The sequence below is a fragment of the Zootoca vivipara genome, chromosome 3, assembly GCF_965207765.1.
Source record: "Zootoca vivipara chromosome 3, rZooViv2.hap1.1, whole genome shotgun sequence".
Taxonomy (NCBI): domain Eukaryota; kingdom Metazoa; phylum Chordata; class Lepidosauria; order Squamata; family Lacertidae; genus Zootoca; species Zootoca vivipara.
Window position 1 is genome coordinate 88,647,399 of NC_142586.1, and position 23,717 is coordinate 88,671,115.

Here is a 23,717-nt window from a genome sequence, read left to right on the forward strand (position 1 = left end):
AAGAAAGAAGCATGGCCAGCATTCATGGACTCTTTCCAACCAGGGAAAAAGCATTTGTTTATTTAAGAGCTTATTTATTTCAAAGCATTGATATACTGTTTAAGGAGGAATTCAACTATGAAGTCCCATCAGTGGAAGCCCTTGTGCAACAGGGTTCCCCCCTCCCTCTGTGTGCTGCCTGCACCCCCAAAATTGACTTGGAGGGGTTGGGAGATTCCCTGGAACAATTCACAGGGGAAGGGGAGGAGGGATCGTCCTGTCTGGCAAGATATTTCAAAAAACCTCTAAGCAATGAAAAATATTAAGAGGGCAAAGCAGGGTCAATGAAACGTATGGCCTGGGGCGATTTCTGAGGGCCAATTCTGGAGGCTTGAACTTGGCTCTTGGGCCTGAGGGTCCCTACATTTGTGCAAGGGGGAAGAGTGGGAATGCTTCAGTCGCTGGGCTCCATTGAAAATGGCTTCTCCATGCGAACCAAGAAGTGACCTCTCCGGACAATGGAACTGTCAGTTTCCATTTCGTAGTACAGAAAGTATTGATCTGATGTGTAGAGATCTTTCCTACTCTGATTAATTCAATAATGTTCTAGAATAAGGTTACCAGATTTTTTTCAATGAATCCAGGGACACTTTTTTTTCTGAAAAGAGAAAAAAAGTTATTAAAAAATATTAAGAAGTAATAACTTCTCTTCTGTGGTCTCCTCTGTCATGTGGCCTTCCTCATGGGTCCCGGCCTGCTCTCTTTGAGTGCTAGCTGCTGTGGAGGTAGCCTCAGGTCAGGCCTGGGCTCGGCCATGTGTCCTTGCCCACCCAGTGCTCTCCTAACTCTCCTCTTCAGTGGTGGCAACAGCAGCATGGCAAGTTCGGGGCTACTTTCTTTTTCTCCTTCTTTCTCTGCCCTCCTTCTCCTTCTCCTCTCCCCTTTCCTTTTGCATTGGCTCCGGGTTTTCCTGGCCCTGGAGCACTGCTGGGCAGTCGGCCGGGTGGGCGGGTGCTCTCGCTCCTGGCTCGATTTGGGTCATGGGGGGGTCAGTGGCTCCCCCAGTTGACATGCCGGGGGGGGGCGTTCTTGGTTCCCCTTCGGTAGTGGCGGCAGCCACGGCAGTCTCAGCAGCCCAGAGCCAGCCTAGTCGCTTCAGGAGCTGCTCGCTGCCGTGATGCCTGCCATGTTGCCTCACCGGAAGTCCCCTTACGATATGTCTTGTGCCATTGAACCAATCACACAACATTCATTCCCTACTAATAAATCTACAACACTTAAAATATAATTCTGGGGACATTAAATGAAATCCGGGGACATTCCGGGGATGGATTTTGTCAGGGGACAGATTTGTAAATCTGGGGACTGTCGCTGGGAACGGGGACATCTGGTAACCATAATCTAAAAGTTTTCTTTCCATGTGAAAGAAACAGGCAGAAGGTTATTGTTTGGGTTATTCCTTCTGAGAAGCTGAGTACAGCTGGTTTAAACTGGTTCTGTTATCTTTCTGTCAAGGTCATTGTAAGTTTTATTGTAAGTACTGCAACTGGATTTTTTTTTATTAACTGTGCCAATCCTGAATGTATTTGATTTGTGACCATTATGCCCATTTGCCTCCGAAAAGCTCTGCTGGATGAAGTACAATTGCCTCTGGTCTATTTTTTGGGAACTCTGCAACGTGTTTAAGTCATCCTCCTCCACTCACGACAGAAACAACTTTTCTTTTCTTATCTCTGCGGCTGCACGCTTCCATCGCTGGGCTCCATTGAAATGGCTTCTCAAGACATGGGTGCAGCTGGTGCACAAGCTTTAACTGTGCAAATGCACTCCTGAAAACCATGGAAGACCTGGACATCCATGCTCAGGGCTGAGTCCAGGACCATGTCCAAACTGTGAACTTGTATCTTCTGGGGGGAGTGTCACCCCATCCAGCACAGGCTGAATTACTATTCCCTGTTCTGCCTTCCAACTGACCAAGAGCACCTATGCCTAAATTAAGTTTCAGTTTGTTCACCCTCACTGATGAACCGAGACAGCTTCCTTAGATTTAGGTGGAAAGGAGAACTAGAGTTGGGTGCCACCAACATACTGATAACTCTGAACCCTGAAACTCTGGAATACTTCTTCCAGTGGTTTCATGTAAATTTTACGTAGTGTGGGTGACAGAACAGAACCCTGAGGGACCCCCACAGGCCAATAGCCATGGCGTCAAACAGGAGTCCCCCAGCACCATCTTCTGGGCTTGCTCCTCTAGGAAGGAATGGATCCACTGCAAAACAGCAATAGAATCTAGTCAGTCTGGAGGAGCCTTTGCTGGGCCTGGAAGAGCATGAAAATAGGATGAGCCATCCTTTCTTTCTCTTACTCCTCTCCTTCATGGCATCTTCTCCTACCATATGCTCCCATTCACTTGCACTTCGACTGCCATCAAACCGTTCCAAGATTCTGCACAAACACCGGGCTCAGATGAAAAGCATGCAAATGAAGTAAGAGCATTCAAAATAAGCAGATTTCAATCCATTTTAACGACTTGCGTAATTAAATGTGAGCTTCCATGGCTCCCTCTGTTCAGAATTTAAAAAGTCTTGTCCAGAGGCAATTTTTGCACAGCTCAGGGCTACTGTTTTCTATGCAAGGGTTCTGGAGGTATCCTTTGCTGGTTTCCTGGGGTCCTACACCAAGGCTGCTAGGAATTCCAGCAGTATCGACAGAGGGGATAATTAAAAAGACATCTCAAGTCTCCAAAGGATTGTTGTCAGAATTCCGCCCAACACAGACCCTCAGGAGGCCTCCTCTGAGGAAGAGGTGTGAGAGAACCTCGCTTCAACTGAGGACCTGGAAGAATCTGCAATAATCCCAAGGGCAGCCTGAAGTCATTTGGCCTCATAACCCTGTCAACCATATCCTGATCTCTGCCTTGAACCCAAATCCTCCCTCATTGTCACCTGGGACTAAAGAGCAAAGGTGTTTGCAGACCTGACAAGAAGGGGCAGGCAAATCCATCCATTTTGGTTGTTGTTGTTTAGTCGTTTAGTCATGTCCGACTCTTCGTGACCCCATGGACCAGAGCACGCCAGGCACTCCTGCCTTCCACTGCCTCCCGCAGTTTGGTCAAACTCATGTTGGTAGCTTAGAGAACACTGTCCAACCATCTCTGTCATCCCCTTCTCCTAGTGCCTTCAATCTTTCCCAACATCAGGGTCTTTTCCAGGAAGTCTTCTCTTCTCAAGAGGTGGCCAAAGTATTGGAGCCTCAGCTTCACAATCTGTCCTTCCAGTGAGCACTCAGGGCTGATTTCCTTCAGAATGGATAGGTTTGATCTTCTTGCAGTCCATGGGACTCTAAAGAGTCTCCCCCAGCACCATAATTCAAAAGCATCAATTCTTCGGCGAGCAGCCTTCTTTATAGTCCAGCTCTCACTTCCATACATCACTACTGGGAAAACCATAGCTTTAACTATACGGACCTTTGTTGGCAAGGCGATGTCTCTGCTTTTTAAGATGTTGTCTAGGTTTGTCATTGCTTTTCTCCCAAGAAGCAGGCGTCTTTTAATTTCAGGACTGCTGTCACCATCTGCAGTGATCAAGGAGCCCAGGAAAGTAAAATCTCTCACTGCCTCCATTTCTTCCCCTTCTATTTGCCAGGAGGTGATGGGACCAGTGGCCATTATCTTAGTTTTTTTGATGTTGAGCTTCAGACCATATTTTGCACTCTCCTCTTTCACCCTCATTAAAAGGTTCTTTAATTCCTCCTCACTTTCTGCCAACAAGGTTATGTCATCTGCATATCTGAGGTTGTTGATATGTCTTCCGGCAATCTTAATTCCAGCTTGGGATTCATCTAGTCGAGCCTTTCGCGTGATGAATTCTGCATATACGTTAAATAAGCAGGGAGACAATATACAACCTTGTTGTACTTCTTTCCCAATTTTGAACCCTATCCAGTTGTTCCATATCCAGTTCTAACTGTAGCTTCTTGTCCCACATAGAGATTTCTCAGGAGACAGATGAGGTGTTCAGGCACTCCCATTTCTTTAAGAACTTGCCATAGTTTGCTGTGGTCGACACAGTCAAAGGCTTTTGCATAGTCGATGAAGCAGAAATATATGTCTTTCTGGAACTCTTTAGCTTTCTCCATTATCCAGCACATGTTTGCTATTTGGTCTCTGGTTCCTCTGCCCCTTCAAAATATAGCTTGCACTTCTGGGAGTTCTCGGTCCACATACTGCCTAAGCCTGCCTTGTAGAATTTTGAGCATAACCTTGCTAGCGTGTGAAATGAGTGCAATTGTGTGGTAGTTGGAGCATTCTTTGGCGCTGCCCTTCTTTGGGATTGGGATGTAGAAGTCAAATGGGCCTTAGAAAGCACTGCTAATAACAAGGCCAGTGGAAGTGATGATATTCCAGCTGAACTATTTAAAATTTTAAAAGATGATGCTGTTAAGGTGCTACACTCAATGTGCCAGCAAGTTTGGAAAACTCAGCAATGGCCAGAGGATTGGAGAAGACCAGTCTACATCCCAATCCATTTTGGTTAGGAAACCACTATTCCCATGTCAGAGCTATGATTCCCAGATCATTAAACCACTGTGAAAATTGTAGCTCTGTGAGCGGAATAGAGATCTCCTAAAAACTCTCAGTACCTGTGAGGGGGAAACAGTACAGAGAGCCCCCTCCCATCTTGAGGAGCAGTTCTTCCACCAGCAGCGGAGCCAGCGGGGAGGGGAAAGAGTCCAGTGGGGAAGGAGGAAGTAGGAGACAGGGCTCTGGCAGGATAGCAGAGGCTTTGCTGCAGTGAGAGAGGAAGAGAGAGCGGGGGGGGGGAAAGGGGGGAGAAGGAAAACATGGAAAGGAGACCCTGTTTCCCTCCGGTTCCGGAATTACGCAGGAGGAAACGCGGAAGGAGATTTGGGATGCCCAGACTCTTATGTTGGAAGAAAACGCGGGAAGCGTCACTCCAGGGTTCTGGGTCAGACTAAGAACATGTACCCTGTACAGCTCTAGCACTGTAAATAGCCTGCACACAATAAAAGCATGAAAAGGCAACGGTTTGGAGAGTCGTTACTTTAGAGTAGTCGCAACGCTCCCTCTGTGACAGTACCCTTAACAAACTACTGTTCCCAGGGTTGTTTGGGGGAAGCCAGGATTGCTTAAAGCGATATGATACGGTTTTAAATATATAGTGCAGATAGGGCTTCAGCGGCAGATGTTATCATCAAAAGTTGACTTCCACACATGAAACTGCCACATTGCATCTATATTTTCAGACAGGACCAGCCCTTCCATTAGGCAAAGGGAGGCAAGTGCCACAGGTGGATTGTTCTCCTCTCGAGCCAAACACTTGCCTCAGTTAGCTGGTCTCTTAGCTCCTCCCACCTGCCAAAGCTCACCTCCCCCCCCTCACTTTAAGAAGAACCTATAAGGAGGAAAGTCCTTCCCTCAGACTGAGACACTCTGAGTAGGGCAGTTGTGACAGTATCCATGCCGCTGTCATGATCTGTTGTGGAGGAGTTTAAAGTTGTAGTAACTTCAAACTTTTTCCTTAAAAAAAATGTTTTTTAGGGAGAAAAGAGGAGGGAGATGCAGAGGAGCTCTGCAGCAATGGCTCAATCTCTTAACGCGGGTTTCGTTTTCAGAGGTTCAGTAAAATGAGGCTAGAAAGCTTGCATACACCTACAGAGGCCTAGGCTATGGTGTGATAAGGGGGTTGTCTCATTTCCCCTGTCTTTTGAAGCCAAGCTGGTAGAGCTATAGTCAATTAACAGGGAAGTAGGATGTGGGGAGCATAACCTTGATTTAAAGGGATACTTGCCTAGAAAATCCCCATATAAATTTTGGCAGGAAAAACAAGCACGCTTCCGACATACAGAAAATCACAAACATTCATCTTTCCTATGCAATAATCAATACAGTTTCTAGTCACCTTTTCATTCTAATCCCGCATTCGCAGTGTTGATTTAAAGTGTTTTTCTGTCGGTTCTCCCACAGCTCTCACAGGATATCTGGCATGAGCTGGTTCATTTTTCATAGCTATAACATTCTCACCCTGCAGGAATCGGGTCTGCAAAGGAAAGGAGGTGCCTATATGAAACAGGATTTCAAATGGAGAATGAATAGCGCCTAGGGTGAGTTGGCATTTCATGTAGCAAGAGGGGAGCTTAAAATGGTACTTGGTAGACAATGATGGTTAACTACTGTAAGATAGATGTTAGGAAAAACATGGTGTACTTGTTGGGAGATTACCTCTGGAAAGCAGGTCTAAGATTTAGAACAGGCATCCCCAAACTTTGGCCCTCCAGATGTTTTGGACTACAATTCCCATATTCCCCGACCACTGGTCCTGTTAGCTAGAGATCATGGGAGTTGTAGGCCAAAACATCTGGAGGGCCGCAGTTTGGGGGTGCCTGATTTAGAAGATCTAGACAGTGCTCTTCAACCCTGGGCCCCAAATATTGTTGGACTACAATTCCCATCATCCCTGGTTGTTGACCGTGTTGTTGGTCATGTTGGCTGGGGCTGGTGGGAGTTGGTGACCATCTAAAGGGCCACTCTGGTTTTCATCCCTGGTCTAGAATCTATGGGAAATTACCAAATATTTTTAAACAACCCAGGGCTAAGGCCCTGATCCAACTGCTGTTCCATTTAACGACTAATAGAATTGGGATGTAAATGAGCATGCCTTTGCACATCAAAAGACACATCTGTCCCCATGGTTGAAGATATAGTAGCTGCAATATTATTATTATTTGCATTCTCCCACTCAGTCCTGCAAGGGAGCCTGTGCTGTTTAGTTCAGTGGCAACAACTGCAGGCTTTGCCATGCAAGGAGCTGACGCAAGCTGGGTTTGAAAGGAAGTCCCAACAGCCATTTGCATTTTTCTTCTGTTAGAGGACCTTTACATAGAAGCTTCTGGAAGAACAGCTTCAACATCAACATGTCGAGCGCTTTCAATCCAGTAGGAGACAACCATTATCCCCATGCTTATTACTAATCCAAATGGAATGGAAAATCCACAGAGGTGACACAATCAACTATGGTGCAAAACCCAAGTTCATCTCTTCCCCTCCCTTCCTGTTTCGTTCTGCCATCGCGGGGGAAGCAGCCGTCTGGAAGTGCTCTTACAGTCCTTTAAAATATCATATCACATCTAAAGCTCCTGAAAGCAATCCAAGTCAGCCAGATGATCCAATTAAAATCTAACCACACAATCAAAGCAATGTATTAAAAAAACAGTCATTTCCACTTCCACTTCCTCTCTCTCTCTCTCTAGCTACCAACATTGCATCAACAGGCCAACTCTTTTTAAAAACTGGATGGAGAGCCATGACCATGAGGTCAACAGCTCTGTTGGTTCTAACCTACACTTCAGAAATTTAACAGATTGTGTGTCTTGGGTTATATTGCTACAGTGCTTTTTTCTATTAAAAATGTTTAGGGGTACTCTCATTTTCCTACTCATATTGAAATACTGCCCCTCAACGAGGCCAAACTTACATTCACAAAATGTTTAGGGTATGGGTACCCCTGCATCCCCCCCCCCGGGGGGGGGGGAGAAGGCACTGGCTGCATATACAAACTTTTTCTCTGGTTAAGTCTTTAGATTAGAGCATCATTTGTTGAGAGCACTTCATTTTTAGGAGTGATATTCTGTTTCAAGTATTGTTCACATGCAACAGGAAGAACAATGAAGAAGAGGTCCCAGTGAAGCCAGAAGAGTCCTCTTGAGCAGAACTTCCATTTAAAGCAAAGAATTGCTGGGGCTGAAGTCTGCACAGAAATCTGGAAGAACATAACGAAAGCCCTGATGGATCCAGCCAAAGACCTATCTAGCCCAGCATCCTGTTCTCACAGTGACCAACCAGATGCTCCTACATGAAGCCCCTAAGCAGGATCTGAGGGCAACAGCAGCACTTGTGATTCCCAACAACTGGTACTCAGAGACATCCTACCTCCGACAGCAGAGGCAGAACATAGCCATCATGGCTAGTAGCCACTGATTGCCGCACCCTCCATGAATCTGTCTAATCCTTTACTTAAGCCAGGCCCGGCTCTAGGGGTAGTCTTGGTGGCGCGGGGTGCCAGGGCGCCGGGCCGGCAGGAGGGCGCTGCACGGCAAAGCCGTGCGGAAGCCATGCTGTACGCTGTGCCCGCCCACCAGGGCGGGGGCGCTGGAGCGATCTCCGCGCCACGGCGCCAGGGCACCCAACCGGCGTAAGACGGCCCTGACTTAAGCCATCCAAGTTGGTGGTTATCACTACTTTTTGTGGGAGTGAATTCCATAGTTGAACTATGCACTGTATGTGGAAATAGTTTACAGTTTCTATCCTGAATCTTTCAACATTCAGCTTCATTGCAATATCCTACCATCCATAATACAGTACAGTGGGACCTCAATTTACGAATTTAATCTGTTCCGAATGCACACTTGTAGGTCGAAAACTTTGTAAGTTGAGTTTCCCATAGGAAAAGCGGTTTGGAATGCCTTGGAAACGGAAAAGGAATGCATTGGAAACGGGAAAATTCGTAATTCAAGGAAACCGCATCTAAAAACTCGTAAGTCGAGGAAACCGCATCTAGCCACGAACGGTTTTTCCGTTCGGATGTCGAGAAAATCGTAAGCGCGCAGCCACTTTTTCTGCTCGTAAGTCGAAAACGTCGGATGTCGAGGAGCTCGTACGTCGAGGTCCCACTGTACTAGGTTCTAGTATTATGAATTTATGAGATGATTGTGGACAGGGGTGCCAACTCCAGGGGGCCAAGCCCTCCCCCCCAATATGCTAAGCTTTTCTCATGCTCTTCTGGCCTGAAAGTCATTTTTCCCAACCTTGACCATTAGTTGGCTATTGTTACTGAACAATAAGCACCGCACAGTGATCAGTGATTGTGCTGTACAGGACAAAAGCAAAAGCACGTTCCATACCGCATTATCGGTGTGTGCATTTGGGGGGGGGAATCTATCCTGGGAAGAAGGGACATTCTGCATCAATCATTCCTTCCCCCTCACACATCCACCCACCTACTGCAGGCTTCCTTCAAAACAATGAGCTGCGCCACAAGCGACATCGTCTTTAATCAGCCTCTTCCCCTCTGGAATCCTTTTATACATATTGCTAATAGCTCGGCACATCGTACAAATGTACAGCATGTTCTGCCTCTCCTGTCCTTTGAGAGTCATGGAAAGATGACTTCAGTGAAATATTGTTGCTCAGATGCTTTGGCAGATCTCTACCATGGGCCTATGCTTGCCTTTCCCACCTACCCTGCCTCCATCTCACCTGCCCACATTTACTGTGATGGCCTTGAGCTAGAGAACTGGAGGAGGAAAAAGGCATCTCAGGACAATGTGGAGCAGGCAGGTGATGGGACAGGTTATGAATTACCATGCAATGTAGAGAAAGAATCATTAGAGTGGGCTGAGAGGCTGAAGGCCACACCATCAGTTTATCATTGGGTGGGGGGTTGTTTATTGTATTTCTGAGTCACCCCATGCCTATCGTCATAAAAAGCAGGTTCTACTGTTATGAGAGAGGGAGGGAGGACCGCAGCTCTGTCCAGTTTCTCAAAACCACACATTTTATAAACTTCTTTCGGGTCCCAATTTACACACCTTTTATTCCAAACTAAAACATTCCAAACATTGTGCATTTTCCAAGGGGGAAAATGCTCCAGTCCCTGCATCATTTTGGTGGCCCCTTTATGCATCTCCCAGCTCTAACGCTATCCCTTTTGAGATGCAGAGACCAGAGTTGTGTCCAGTATACTGTGGCCAGACCATAGATATGTATAAAATCGTTATGACATTGGTCGTATTATTTTCCATCTTTTCCCCTAACGCAGACCTTGCCCTTTTCGCAGCTGTGACACCCTGAGTTAACATTTTTATTGAGCTATCTGCCACGACCTCAAAATCTCCTTCCTGATCAGCCATCACCAGTTGAGACCCCATTGGTGTAAATATGAAGCTGGTCAAAAAGAGGGGCTTTATTTGTTCAAAAATAAATCCCAGTCCTTAGACGTTTGCACTGGAGCAAGGCTCAGAGCTCTTCACTACAGCAAGGACAAGGCAAGAAATAAATGCCATGAAGAACAATGCACATGCGTAGATGTCAAGGAAAGGGAAACATAATAAAGCCCTTTTCAGATTCAGCTGTGTATACAATGTAATTTTATGGCACACTCAAAGTACATTTCAAAGAATTCAGGACACTGTAGTTGTCCGCTCACAGAGTTACAATTCACATCAACCCTTAACAAATGACAAAGCCCAGAACTCAGGTGGAGGGCAGAAGATGCTTTGAATGTGCTTTAAAGTTATAGCATGTATGAAGCCCAAGCGAAGAGAAATGAATCCTGAAATGAATGGGAGGAGCATAGAAACATGCCAGGCCTTATCAGTATTTCAAGAACAAGGTCAACCCGAAGGAAGAATAGCCTACTTGCTATTCAAAAGGAATCCTTCTATTGAACAAGAGACATATTCACATTAGCGACGTCGACCACGACGATCCACTCCAAGGAGGAAGAGGACAAATTATATATCATTGATGAAATTAGGACTTATAGATCCCTTCCCTCACACCCTTTGTTTGGAAAATCAACATGTTCAGTGAGGCACCCAGCAGCTGGGGGCAAGGGATGAATGCCTAGGGATCTGTGGGTCAAATCTTTGTTTTTTAAGTTTGTGGAGTTATGCTTTTGATGTGTTTATATTGCTTTGGATTTGATGGGTTTATATGTTATTTTGCATTTAAATTGTTTTCATGCTTATCTATTGCAAGCTGCTCAGAGAACATTGTGTTACGGGAGCAGGGACATGTCCTGGTCAGGGCCGGATTTAGGTTTGATGAGGCGCTAAGATACTGAAGGAAATGGGGCCCGTTATATGTCCAGCTGTCCTTTGTCAACAACAAATTGCCGCTGTTTTTGTGTTGAATATATGCTATATGGTAATTGATGGACCTAATAGGTATCTAAAGCCATTTGCACATGTTGCCATGCAACCAGTCCATGCAGAATGTAGGCACCCTATAGAAATGACCAAACCAGTGATATTTTAGGGAGCAGGCTAGCAGGCAGGACCCATTACTTACATCACAGGAGCCTACACAACACAAAACACTGTTGCTGTATGTAGGTTTTATTTTATTTGTTTTTTATCTTATATTTTGGAAATGTACATCCAGTTGGTTTTTTTCCTTTAATTTTTTGGGGGGGGCCTCCAAGAGAGCGGGGCCCTAAGCATGAATTAAATAACCTGCAAAAGTAGACTGATTGTCCCTACCAACAGCTTCTTTCCTTGAGGTCCACATGAATCTGGAGTCAGTTTTATGTCCTGTTCCAAAACAAGAAACAGCTTAATTGTTTAAGTCTTTAAGAGATTCTCTGAACCATGGGGCAATTGTATCTTCACTGCCCCGACAGTCCTGCCTTTTCTCTTGCTACAGGATTTGCCAAATCCCCAGCGTCTTGAGCAAGGCAGTGCTCAAGGAACAGCAAGAGCACAGCTTGTCATCAACAAGAGACAGGCTTCCCATGAATTACTGTCTTCCCCAAGCAGCTGCTCAGCACTTGCTTGATGACTCATGTGGGACCTGGCAAGCCTGCCAGCACCATCAGGAACCTTAGCAGCTCACAGAGTTCTGGTGGATCACGAGTGGCACACACTGCGTGTTTGGCAGCTCTTTTGAGTGCCTCTGTGCTTCTCTGAGTCTCACTGTTCTGTTGGTTGGAGTTTCCAATACAGCAGTATTGTGAGCGATAAATGTTCTAGGGCTGGGTTGGCCAGCTTGAAGCCCATAGGGCAAATCTCACCCCTAAGCAATTTAATTATATTATTATGTTGTTGTTGTTTAGTCGTTTAGTCGTGTCCGACTCTTCGTGACCCCATGGACCATAGCACGCCAGGCACTCCTGTCTTGCACTGCCTCCCGCAGTTTGGTCAAACTCATGTTCGTAGCTTCGAGAACACTGTCCAACCATCTTGTCCTCTGTCATCCCCTTCTCCTAGTGCCCTCAATCTTTCCCAACATCAGGGTCTTTTCCAAGGATTCTTCTCTTCTCATGAGGTGGCCAAAGTATTGGAGCCTCAGCTTCACGATCTGTCCTTCCAGGGAGCACTCAGGGCTGATTTCCTTAAGAATGGATAGGTTTGATCTTCTAGCAGTCCATGGGACTCTCAAGAGTCTCCTCCAGCACCATAATTCAAAAGCATCAATTTATTATAATACCTTTATAACATTTCTATCTCACCCTTCATCATAGAAGATGGTCCCAGATTGGCTTGCAATTAAGCAGACTCCCACACAACCTACCTTGTTTTAATTAAAGCTGAAATGTCCAAAGTTTATTTAAAAAATTAATTAATTTTCTTTTATCATAACAAATATCCAGTGTCATTACTTAATATTCATTTTCCAATTTTCCCGCTCCCTGTGACTTCCCCCAACTTCAATTTCTGGTTTATTAAATCAAATGTTACATTCTGCTGTTTGTACATAATACTATGTTATCACCTGTTATATTTCTTTTTCTCTGTAAATAAAATGGTAAATGTTTTTTTAAAATCCTGCCAAAGAGTGCATGTTTTTTTTTTGTTTCTGCAAATAAGTTGTAAAAGGTTCCCATTCTTTTCCAAAGTCACCATTGTCCTGAAATGTCCAAAGTTTCACTCAGAAGGGCAAGGCTTCCTCTTTTTTGTCTAAAGTTCCCTGGCATGTGACAAGATTGCAAGGATCTTATCAGAATGCTACTGTCCTTTCCGGGGAGACAGCTGCCTTGGAATGTGCCATTTCAGCCAATCACACCTCTTCTGGCATGTCTGTTAACCCGCAACTTGCAATGAAGGTTGCTCTTACCTAATGTTTTTACTCTGTTACTTAATTATGATGACGACGATGATGTAAAAGGCACAGTTCTTCTTTGGAAAAATACATCCACAGCTCTATTTTCAACAGTTTAGGCAGAATCAGCATTCATTCCAACAGTCACCCGTTCTTCATGTGCATAGAGTTTATAATTGATTATATCACATTGGGGAATTTAAGACAGGAATAAGTCAGGTACAAGGAATATAAAGCACTTGAGATAGGTTAAAAGTTGTATCTATGAAGGGAGGGGTTTGCCAATTGTGTTATTGAGCTAGATCTGATCCTATAGTTTGCATTGCCCCCCCCATATCCCCCCTCCATTTCAGGGACCTCCCACAGAGTTTCCATCCCCAGAAACTCTCAACAAACTAGAGTGGCCAGGACTCTTGGGTGGGTGATGTGTTTTGAATGCGCTTTAGGGCTTTTCCAGATGAGCTTTTTCTATACATCCAGGATGGTTTGTGCTCTTGACGCTATTGGGATTGTCACACACACTTCCACATTTAAGTTGATTTGTATCCATCCACTCTTGGGGTGGTCACATGGCATAAGTAGCAATCTGCATGGTCTGTAAAGGTACCCTTGACCGTTAGGTCCAGTCGCGGACGACTCTGGGGTTGCACGCTCATCTCGTTCTATAGGCCGAGGGAGCCGGCGTTTGTCCACAGACAGCTTCTGGGTCATGTGGCCAGCATGACTAAGCTGCTTCTGGCAAACCAGAGCAGCACACGGAAACGCCGTTTACCTTTCCGCCGGAGCAGTACCTATTTGTCTTCTTGCACTTTGATGTGCTTTTGAACTGCTAGGTTGGCAGGAGCTGGGACCGAACAACAGGAGCTCACCCCGTCATGGGGATTCGAACCGCCGACCTTCTGATCAGCAAGCCCTAGGCTCTGTGGTTTAGACCACAGCGCCACCCGCATCCCTGTAGCTTCCAGCAAATATCACAAAATGTTTCACACCAGAAATATTCCGGAGTAGGTTCTTTTCCTTACCACCTTTGATGCACTATGAAAATATGTAGCTTGTGTTTTGTTTTGCTGTTTCTTTGGACAGAGTTCCAGATATTTTGCACTGAAGGTCCTGAAGGTTTATTTACAACCTCGTATGAATAGAAAGTTTGACTAGTGAACCATTTTCCACTTCCACATAAGGTGCCATACTTCCCTATTTGGAAGGTATCATCAAGAATTACATTTCAAGTTCTCCCTTCCTGCTTCTTCCTGCCAAACCACTAAGCAGCTCATCTTTACACTTTGTTTGCGTACGAATGAGCCAGAAAAATAATGCTGGTAACATATCTAAGAGGACTGACAAATCAGCATGTTCATGTTCTCCAAAGCAAGCTAATAGCCACATGCAGGCAGGTGGAGTCTGCTTACAGCTACATTGACCCTTAGCTTATTAATCAGAAACATGTCACCAGTATTTGCTCCGTGCAAAACTGAAACAAATTCTCCTTAATTAAAAAATAATTCCCACTGAGCTTCCAGCTCAGAGTAAGACCCTGTGAGTTTATTATTGTTTTGGCTCATTCAGGGAGACCGTTTATCGCAGCTCAAAGCATAACACACTATTAAACCATATTAAATCCTGTATTAAATGGGATTTTAGTGGTGTCTTCCCTCCCACATTGGCCCTTTGCACAGGGGTATACATCAAAAACTAGATAAATGCTTCATTAGGAATAGCATTCTTCCTTTCTATACTGAGTCATGTGTTCTTGAGCAATTCAGAAAAGAATAGTTTTATTTCTTCACCTTAAAAGAGTTTTTTTTCCACCTTCACTAACAGTTTGCCAATATTTTAACTGGTCTCTGTTCCTGTGCCTTTAACAGCAGCTCAGTTGGCACTCATGGTTATTTCCAGGATATTATAATGCCTATCTAAATGCTATGAAAAACGCCCCTGGTTGTTTCTGCACATCAGGTTTGTTTTAAAGCTACAGGATCATGCTAGGATGGGTTGGGTTTTTTTGTCAGTTGGCAACCCTGTTCACAAAAACTAAATAAAATTACCATCTCTGAATATTCCCACCATCCACACACTGTATAAAGCTATGGAACCTCTTAACAAATTTTGCAACATGTGCCCATTCTCTGTAGAGGATTTTTCTCAGTCCTCTTCATTTAAGGCTTGAAGCCTCTTGTGGGTGCAGGTTCCTTAGCTTAACCACATGCTGTGAAGACGTACTTTATTTTGTCTGCCCAACATTCAGCTTCATTAGATGGCCATGAGTTCTAGTGTTACGTGGGGGGAGGGGAGACAGGCAAAATGCTTCCAGCAAGCCTTTTGCCCTCATTCATCATCATCAAGCGAATTTCAGTATGAAATGAGGTCGGTGCTGTTCCAATTTTTTAAAAATTCTTAACAGCACTTTGCACTTGGGAAAGGTTATACATAAAAATGAATGATAACCTTAAAAGTTCCATAAAGAATTCAGAGCTATAGTTAATCTGGATTTTTGGAAGGAAGCATCCTGCTCATAGCCAACAGACTTATTAAGCTCTCTTTCAGCAAAGGAATATAAGCAGCCTAACATCTGAGTTATCGGGATTAAATTCAATCCTGAGGAAAAGCAGCAACAATAAAACAGGAGAAGAGGCCTTGTATTTTTCATTTTAAAAGAGAACACAGCAAGAGAACAGTAGACTCTCTGGCAGAAAATCAATTGTGCCCTCAGCATTCTGTTACCTGGGTGGCTTTTCTGTCACGTTGCATTGACAATCAACAGAGCTTATGCCCCACTTTGACGTTAATTTTTTTAAATAAGAGAACCCAGTAAGCTGTCGTAATACTGCTAGTAATTATGAGGCACAAGGGGAAGACAAATAACACATGTGGCATAAATCAAAGCAAACATAATTTTCTTGCAAGGCTATTGTGTTGTCATTGCAGCAAGGCAGAGGATGAGCTTTAAAATCCTCTCCCTGGTTTAGCCTATATGTGCACAATGTTTTCCATCCAAGGGTCTTGTCTATGCTACCACCCTGTATTATTTCTACCCCACCTTTAATTACGGCTTGTCCTCATCAAGAAACATGGGGAATGGGAGCTTTGGGAGAGTGATGCTGTGAATTCTCTATTGGAGATCCTTAGCTCAGAGAATGAGGACCTCCAGAAGTGGCCGAACTAAACTCCTCCAGAAGTGGCTGAACTAAAGTGCCCATCATCCTGGTAACTGAAGCTGATGGAAGCTGGAGACCAACAACATCTAGAAGGCCATTGGTTCCCCTAGTCCCTTGTCTTGGGGACAGGCAATGGCTGTTAAACTGATTCAAATCTGTAGTGTGGATATGTCCTAAGAAGTAAGATAAGCCTCACAGAATAATAATAATAATAATAATAATAATAATAATAATAATATATTGTGGGAATAATACAGCCACCTCCCAAAGCCATCAAGTGGTGCTTCCGTGCTCCTCTCTCAAGTGGTATGCGGGCACCATGGCAACGTCGGCTAGGCGTAACGAGCCAGGGAGGTAGAGTCTGTACTTCTCCACATACCACACAAGATAGATGATCCTCAGAGGCCAAGCCAGCCAAGAGGAACATCTCCCATACATCACAAGTTATCCATTCCCCAGAGGTCATGCCAGTCATGGGGAACATCTCCACATCCATCTTTATATACATACCACCCTCCCACCCCCACCCTCTGTATATACATAAGGTTCTGGCTTCTGTTTCAAGTGAATCTGAAGAAGTGTGCATGCACACGAAAACTTAGTTGGTCTTTAAGGTGCTACTGAAGGAATTTTTTTATTTTACATCCATCTTTAGTTAGTTACGCCAGTCATAGGGAACATCTCCACATCCATCTTTAGTTATTCATTCCCCAGGAGCACGACTTCCCATGAGAAACAAGCATACTATGGAGAACAATAGGTCTGAGCATATATGGGCATAAGTATGTTCTGCTGATATTATTGGATAATGCTAGATAGGCGTGCTGTAATGATTGGTTCATGGCTTGTGAATATGTATTTTCTATACCTAATAAATATGTGGTCACGAGAGAGCTCGGGGCTCTCGTCCCACGACTGGTTGATTCTATCAGTTGTCTGGCTTGTCTTCATGAGAGCCCACCGCTTCTAATAAGCCTTGCTCCTATGCTCTTCGCTCCTACAACTCCTGGCTGTTACAATTTATTATTTATACCCCGCCCATCTGGCTGGGCCTCCCCTGCCATTCTGGGCAGCTTCCAACAAACATTAAAATACATCAAATATCACAGATTAAAAACTTCCCTAAACAGGGCTGCCTTTAGGTATTTTCTAAATGTCAGGTAGTTGTTTATCTCTCTGGCCTCTGATGGGAGGGTGTTCCACAGGGCGGGTGGAAAGGAGCCACTTCCCTTTGGGTTCTTCAAACAGAATAGCTTCTCTAACACTGCATGTGTAGCTGAAGTAATGTTGTCAAGTATTCACAGCACTGTGTTTTGCTTCAGACCTGGTTTCTCTTCTATCTGGAGAACTCTCCTGAGTCTCCTTCGGGCTCTCAGTAGGTTCCTTACCAACCGGCTCAGATTTTGTTTATTTTCAAAGTGAAACTTTCGGTAAACCTCTAAAAATAATCCCAAACTCGGGTGTTTGTTGAGTGTGAAATCACTACTCGGCTCTGAGTATATTTCATTGGTTCTCACCAGAACTGGCATTGAAGGACAGATAAGGAGGCATTTGGTCTGGAAACAATCTGGGATGCTAGTAAAGCATTCGTCCGAGGTCTTTACATCCAACAGAAAAGTAAAGTTAAAAAAGAAAGAGAGCACAATCAAAATGAAATTAGGACTAAAATAGAAGAAAAAGAAAAGGAGTTGACAAAAAATCCCAAAGATTCCAAAATAGCATCCGAAATTAAAATTCTACAAGCCGAATTATCAATATTAATGGGATATGAATTAGAAAAGAAAATTAAGTCGGCTAAACAAAAAACTTTTGAAATGGGAGGGAAAGTTGGCAAATTATTGGCCTGGAAATTAAAGAAAAAACAAAATGAAAGAGTGATTACAATTCATGAATTCCGGAATGCGGTGTATGAAAATCTAAAAAAGATGTTTAAAATGACGTTCGGAAAGAAACCGGAGCTGTTCCTATTAAGTATTGTCCCTGAAAATATCCCGGAAATCAAAAGAAATATATTGTTATATGCCAGCGCAGCGGCTAGATTACTTATAGCTAAGAACTGGAAGGGGGAGAAAACGCTGACGATTTTTGAGTGGCAGGAGAAATTAGTAGAGTTCATGAATCTGGCCAAGATGACTGCTGCAATTAGAAATATACCCAAAGAAAAATATATAATGGAATGGAAATTTGTGGAGGAATATTTGATCAAAGAAAATTTTAATATCAATTTGGTGATTTGCCTAAATTGAGGGAAGAGTAGGGAATTATAGAAATTGAGATAAGAAAATAGGAGAGATAGGTATAGGAATTAATATAAATAGGAAAATAGTATTAGAGAAAGAATTTGGTAATTTGGTAGTTAATGTAAAGCAAGATTAGAAAAGGGAAGTGATGTATGAGCGGTAGGAAGTTAATTTTTAAAGTTACATGTTTATTGTATTGTTTGCAAAGTTTTGTTTTGTATTTGTGCGATTTATATGATTTATATTATTGAGCGTTACAAAATATTATTTTGTCTTCTCTGTGTTTTCTTTTTCTTTTGTTTTCTTTTGTAAATCTTGATTTTGATTTTCTTTGTATATTTTTGTAGGTCCTTTTGTTTGTGTTATCCTTTTCTTTTTCTTATAATTTATGTATTATTTGTATTTTGTATTATTTGAAGAGCTGAAATAAAGTTTGTTTGTTTTTTTAAAGGAGGCATTTGGTGTCAGTGCTTAGGGATTTCTAACAATTTCGCTAACACAGACCAGAAAATTCCACTTAGATGGATTTCCTTTCCACACCAGGATTGGTGGGATTTGCAGTTCAGTGACATCTGGAGGGCCAAAGATTCCCTGTGCCTAGCCTACACTGCTTGGCAGTCGCTCTCCAGTTTCAGACAAAAGGTCTCTCTCAGTCCTACCTGGAGATGCTAGGAGCTGAACCAGGGATCATCATCAAGGAAAGCGCACTACCACTCAACCATGGCCCTTCCCCTCAAGGAAGGGTGCCCAACAGATTTGTATTTTATATTTGAGCTCCCCAACTTACCAAGGGTAAGTTCTGGGATGCTCTTGTAAGATCTCACAGGGCAAAAAGAGCTTTTAAACTCTCCACCTTTCAACTCTACAATTCTGTGCTTCTGTGTTTCCATTAGTCATTGTATTGTATTGTATTGTATTGTATTGTATTGTATTGTATTGTATTGTATTGTATTGTATTGTATTGCCGTTTTACCAGCTTAAATAGAAGCTGTAATTAAAGTCTAACACATTTAGACAATGGAAAACCTGGAATGAAATGGATCAAATAAATAGCATTCATATTATTATAAAACATCATGTCACAGCAAATAAATGCAGAGCAATACAGAAGTTCCTGAGTCATACGCCAGTCAATCACAGTAAAATACAATCAAGGATAATTGAGTGAACACATTTTTGATATTAGGTTCCTTTTCAGATGTTTTCCTGTAATTTTAAGTGCTTCAGTTATAGGTGATAAAAACAACTAGGCTGTTGTTTTTAATAACTATTTTGTTATTAAAAAAATAAAAGGGGGGAAACTACAAGAGGAAATCAGTACTTAAAGCTGCCACCCCCCCACCTGTGGGAACAGAAACTGACACTGAGGCAATTAAGAGAGGCTATTAAAGAGGCAAGTAATGGGGGCCAGAGGCATTCTTGAGAAATAAAGATGGTGGTTGACACATTCAGCAAAATTGTGAGAGAGGAGAGGGATACTGCTGCAGCTGCTTCATGAGTGTGGGGTGGGAACAGGCAGGGTCTGAAGTGACCAGAGAGAGGAAGACACAGTGATGTGGATGGAGCGGAAGACAGATGGCCACCAACTTGGATGACTTTAAAGAGAGGATTGGCCAAATTCATGGAGGGTTAAGTCTATAAAGAGCTTCTAGCAACAATGAGTATGTTCTGCCTCATTGCTAGTTGCTGAAAATCACAAGTGTGTAGAGTGCTGTCAACCCCAGGTCACGCTTTGGGGCTTTCCATAGGCATCTGGTCAGTTTCTGTGAGAACAGATGCTGGTCTAGATGGGCTGTTTGTCTGATCCAGCAGACAATTCTTATGACAGGGCTAGGGGGGAGAATAGGGCAACAAATATGGTGTTAAGAGGACAACCAAGGGAGTCAGGGGAGGAAGTCAGTGCAACCCGAAAATTTCCCTAATAGAGGATGGTAGAGGAAGAAGATGGAGTGACTGGCTGCTAGTTGGGTGAAAAAGATGGGAATGACAGAGGTGCTTGTGTGTGTGAGAGAGAATAAGGAGACAAGAGTGAGCAAAAACCCAGAGAGAGAGCAACCCCTGCAGAAAGAAAGATGGGGGGAGGGGGAAGCAAGCTCACGAGTCAGAGACAAATACCATACCTTTTGATTTTTCACGTACAGTAGTACCTTGGGTTAAGAACTTAATTCATTATGGAGGTCTGTTCTTAACCTGAAACTGTTCTTAACCTGAGGTGCCACTTTAGCTAATGGGGCCTCCACACCGCCGGAGCACGATTTCTGTTCTCATCCTGAAGCAAAGTTCTTAACCTGAGGTTCTATTTCTGGGTTCGCGGAATCTGTAACCTGTCTGTAACCTGAGGTACCACTGTAGTCTGGTTAAAAGTGAGACCCCATAGAACTCAAATGGATCCTCTTGAATTTGCATTATTTTTACACTGGATCCCCACAAAACCATCAAATCTAAGCTTACATTGGTATCAGCAAAGTCACTTAAACAATGCAGGTGGAGTCCAGAAGGGAAAATATCATTATAGTGATGTTTAAAGGAGGGTGGAAAGCACTTCAGAGAGTTGTTTGGCGAACAGTCCTCTCACCTTCCTCTAAAAGTGTGAGGCTCTGTGGGTTGGGGCAAGCTGTGAGGGAAGGGAAGTGGTTTGGGGTGAATTGTGAGGGGATAGGCAGGGAGTGGGCAAGACATAAAGGGAGTAGGGTTTGGTCAGTTATAAAGGGAGGAGGAGTTGGCCAGGTGTGAGCGAAAGGGGTTGCAGTTAGGTGGAGCTGGCAAGCACAGCAAACAGGGACAACAGCCTCTAGTTATTATTAAACCTATTACCAGCCCTTCAGCAGCATGTCCCAGGGTGGACTATGACAATTTAAAATGCAGAATTAAAAACAGTTAAAACAAATTATAGTTAGAGGAATGTGGTGGGTCATGAAAATGCACATTTCAGCTGTCAAGCCACACGTGAAAACTATATCTGACACCTGAACAAAGAAAGCTGAGCTGAATAATCACATGGGTGCTACATTAATTAATTGAATCCACAGCATTTTGCAAAGGAATAATTTTGAAAAATTATTCTGAAGAGGAGGAAACTTCATTTGTTTTTAACTGAGGCGCACGTCTGTTCTTGCGGGAACCCTCAGACACAGGAAGGAATGCATCTTATAAGAGGGTTCCTGCAATGACAGATATGTGCATCAGTTAAACATGCAGGATGGGGGCAGCTCCAGTTCTTGGTTCATTTTAAACATTATTAACCAATTCCATTGCCTTTAAGAGAGAATAAATTTTCTTGCTTGCATTGCTTGAAAGTATTTGTATTTTTCCTCTGAAAGCAAAAGAAAGATATGTCACAGCCGTCACTGTCTTAAGTGTACTCTATCTGTTGTTCATTTGTGGTGTTATATCATATGTGTGTGTTGTTTGCTTGCTTAATTATTTAGCACATGTATTCCTCTGGATTGTCAGAAAACATCAGCCTGCCTAGTGGTTGGACTGGCTCCCCAAATCAGCAAAGTGATCTGTAAAAACTGCCACTTGCTCCTCTCTGCTGTCACAGAACCTTCTGCCTCTCTTCTCCTCCCTGTTCCAAGGGGGCAACTGTGATAAGCAAAGATAGCAAACAGAAGCTTGTGATGCCATCAGAGAAGGGCCAGTCCTCATTTTACTCAGCCTACAACTTTGCAGTCCATTTGGTGTCTAGCAAGCTAGAGGGGGAAAGGCTGGAACTCCGCAATCCCCACAGGAGGATTGAGGTGGAAAGCAAACTAGTCAAGCAGATGGCAGAATCCTGCTTTTGCACTCTAATAACCAGCCTTGAATAATGATCTGTTTCTCGGTGTCAAATCCACCCCAACCCCTCATCCCTGGAAGGTCACACAAGTAGGATTCAGAATTAACAACAGGGTCACCTGATTATTCTTGCCACAATAGTTGTTTGTTACGGTTGCTCAGTTGCATTATTTTTCCAAGACCTCATTTACTGCAGCTACAATTTATTCTTTAGAGAAAGCACGTTGTCATTATTGCAATTAAATTGTTCACATGCTGGCAATGTACGGGCGGTTGACGACCTTTGTGTTAAAATTTCTATAGGCACACTCTGTGTAACAAAACTACTTTTAGATAATAACTATGCTTTTCCAGGAGAGGTTTTTTTTTTAATCTCCAGAAAGTCATTTTCCACAGTGTGTTTCCAACACAGCTCATTTTCATCAAGTAGTTGCTAGGAGGAAGGTGGGGGAAGCATTGGATATGTTAAAAATATACCCAAACAGGAACTGTTATTTTCTGCAACACCCTTGATATAAGTTTTACTTGACTCACTGGACAAAAGCTTGATTTTTAATTTTATGGCTATTAATTCCCAAAAGGTGGTGAAAAAGACAAATTTGTCAATGCAGGAGAAAAACAGATGTGGCCAACTACTTAAAATGCAATCCTAACCGCATCTACTCAGAAGTAAGTCCTACTGAATTCAATGTTGATTACTCCCAGGTAAGTGGGGTTGGGATTGCGGCCTTAACTACTCATGTTGGTGTTACAACCATAGAATATTTTATCTTCTAAAGCAGAAAATAGGGAGGTTGCTAAGCACATCAAAGATTGGGTGGGGGAGGTACAGTATAGACACAAATTTGCAAGTATAGATGAATTTATATGTACAGATGAATATTTAGAATGTAAAGATTATATAGAAGGCAGCCGGACAGTTGCATCCAATTCAGCAATTTATTCAATTAATCTTCAGTTAACTGGTGTCCTGCTCCAGATCTACCATTTGTTTGCCCCTGTTTATTTTCTCAACAGATCTTGCCCCAAATCAGTTTAATCCCCCAAAGGCCCTCATTAATAACTCTCAAATCATCTCTAAATCAAGTACGCATTCTCAAAGGGAAAGGTGTAGAAGTAAGAAAGATGGGAGAGCAGGATAAACTTTCCCATAAATCTGGAAATCTATGGGGTGACAGGTCCCTTGTTAACAGTCCTGTGTGGCACCTTGAAGATTATTAATAAATTCAGGCTACAATCCTGTACTTCTAAGGGAGCAATCCCCATGGAATTCAGTGGGGGTTATTTCTGAGTAACGTACAGTTTCTTTGGCATTGAACCAACCCTAGAAATTGTGAGACCAGGGACCCCTTCTGAACCAGAGTAAGATGCTTCTTAGTTTAGTTAGGTGCTATTTCTTAAATCAGGAGTGCCTGGCGTGCTATGGTCCATGGGGTCATGAAGAGTCGGACACGACTAAACAACAAACAACAACAACATTTCTTAAATCGCAATGCTTACGTGCACACAGAAGTTTTGCAAGGGAGGAGGATGGGGAGAAGACCAGAACAACTTGGCAGCAACCCTGTGACCACTCATTGGCCTCTGACTGAGCAGCCCCACGAAGAGCACCAACCACCACTGAGGGTGGAAGCATTTAAAAAAGTTGCCTGCAGTCAGACATTCTACTGTCCAGAATTTTACAACAGCTTGCAAGTGCCCTTATTTGCATTTGAAATCATGTCCCAT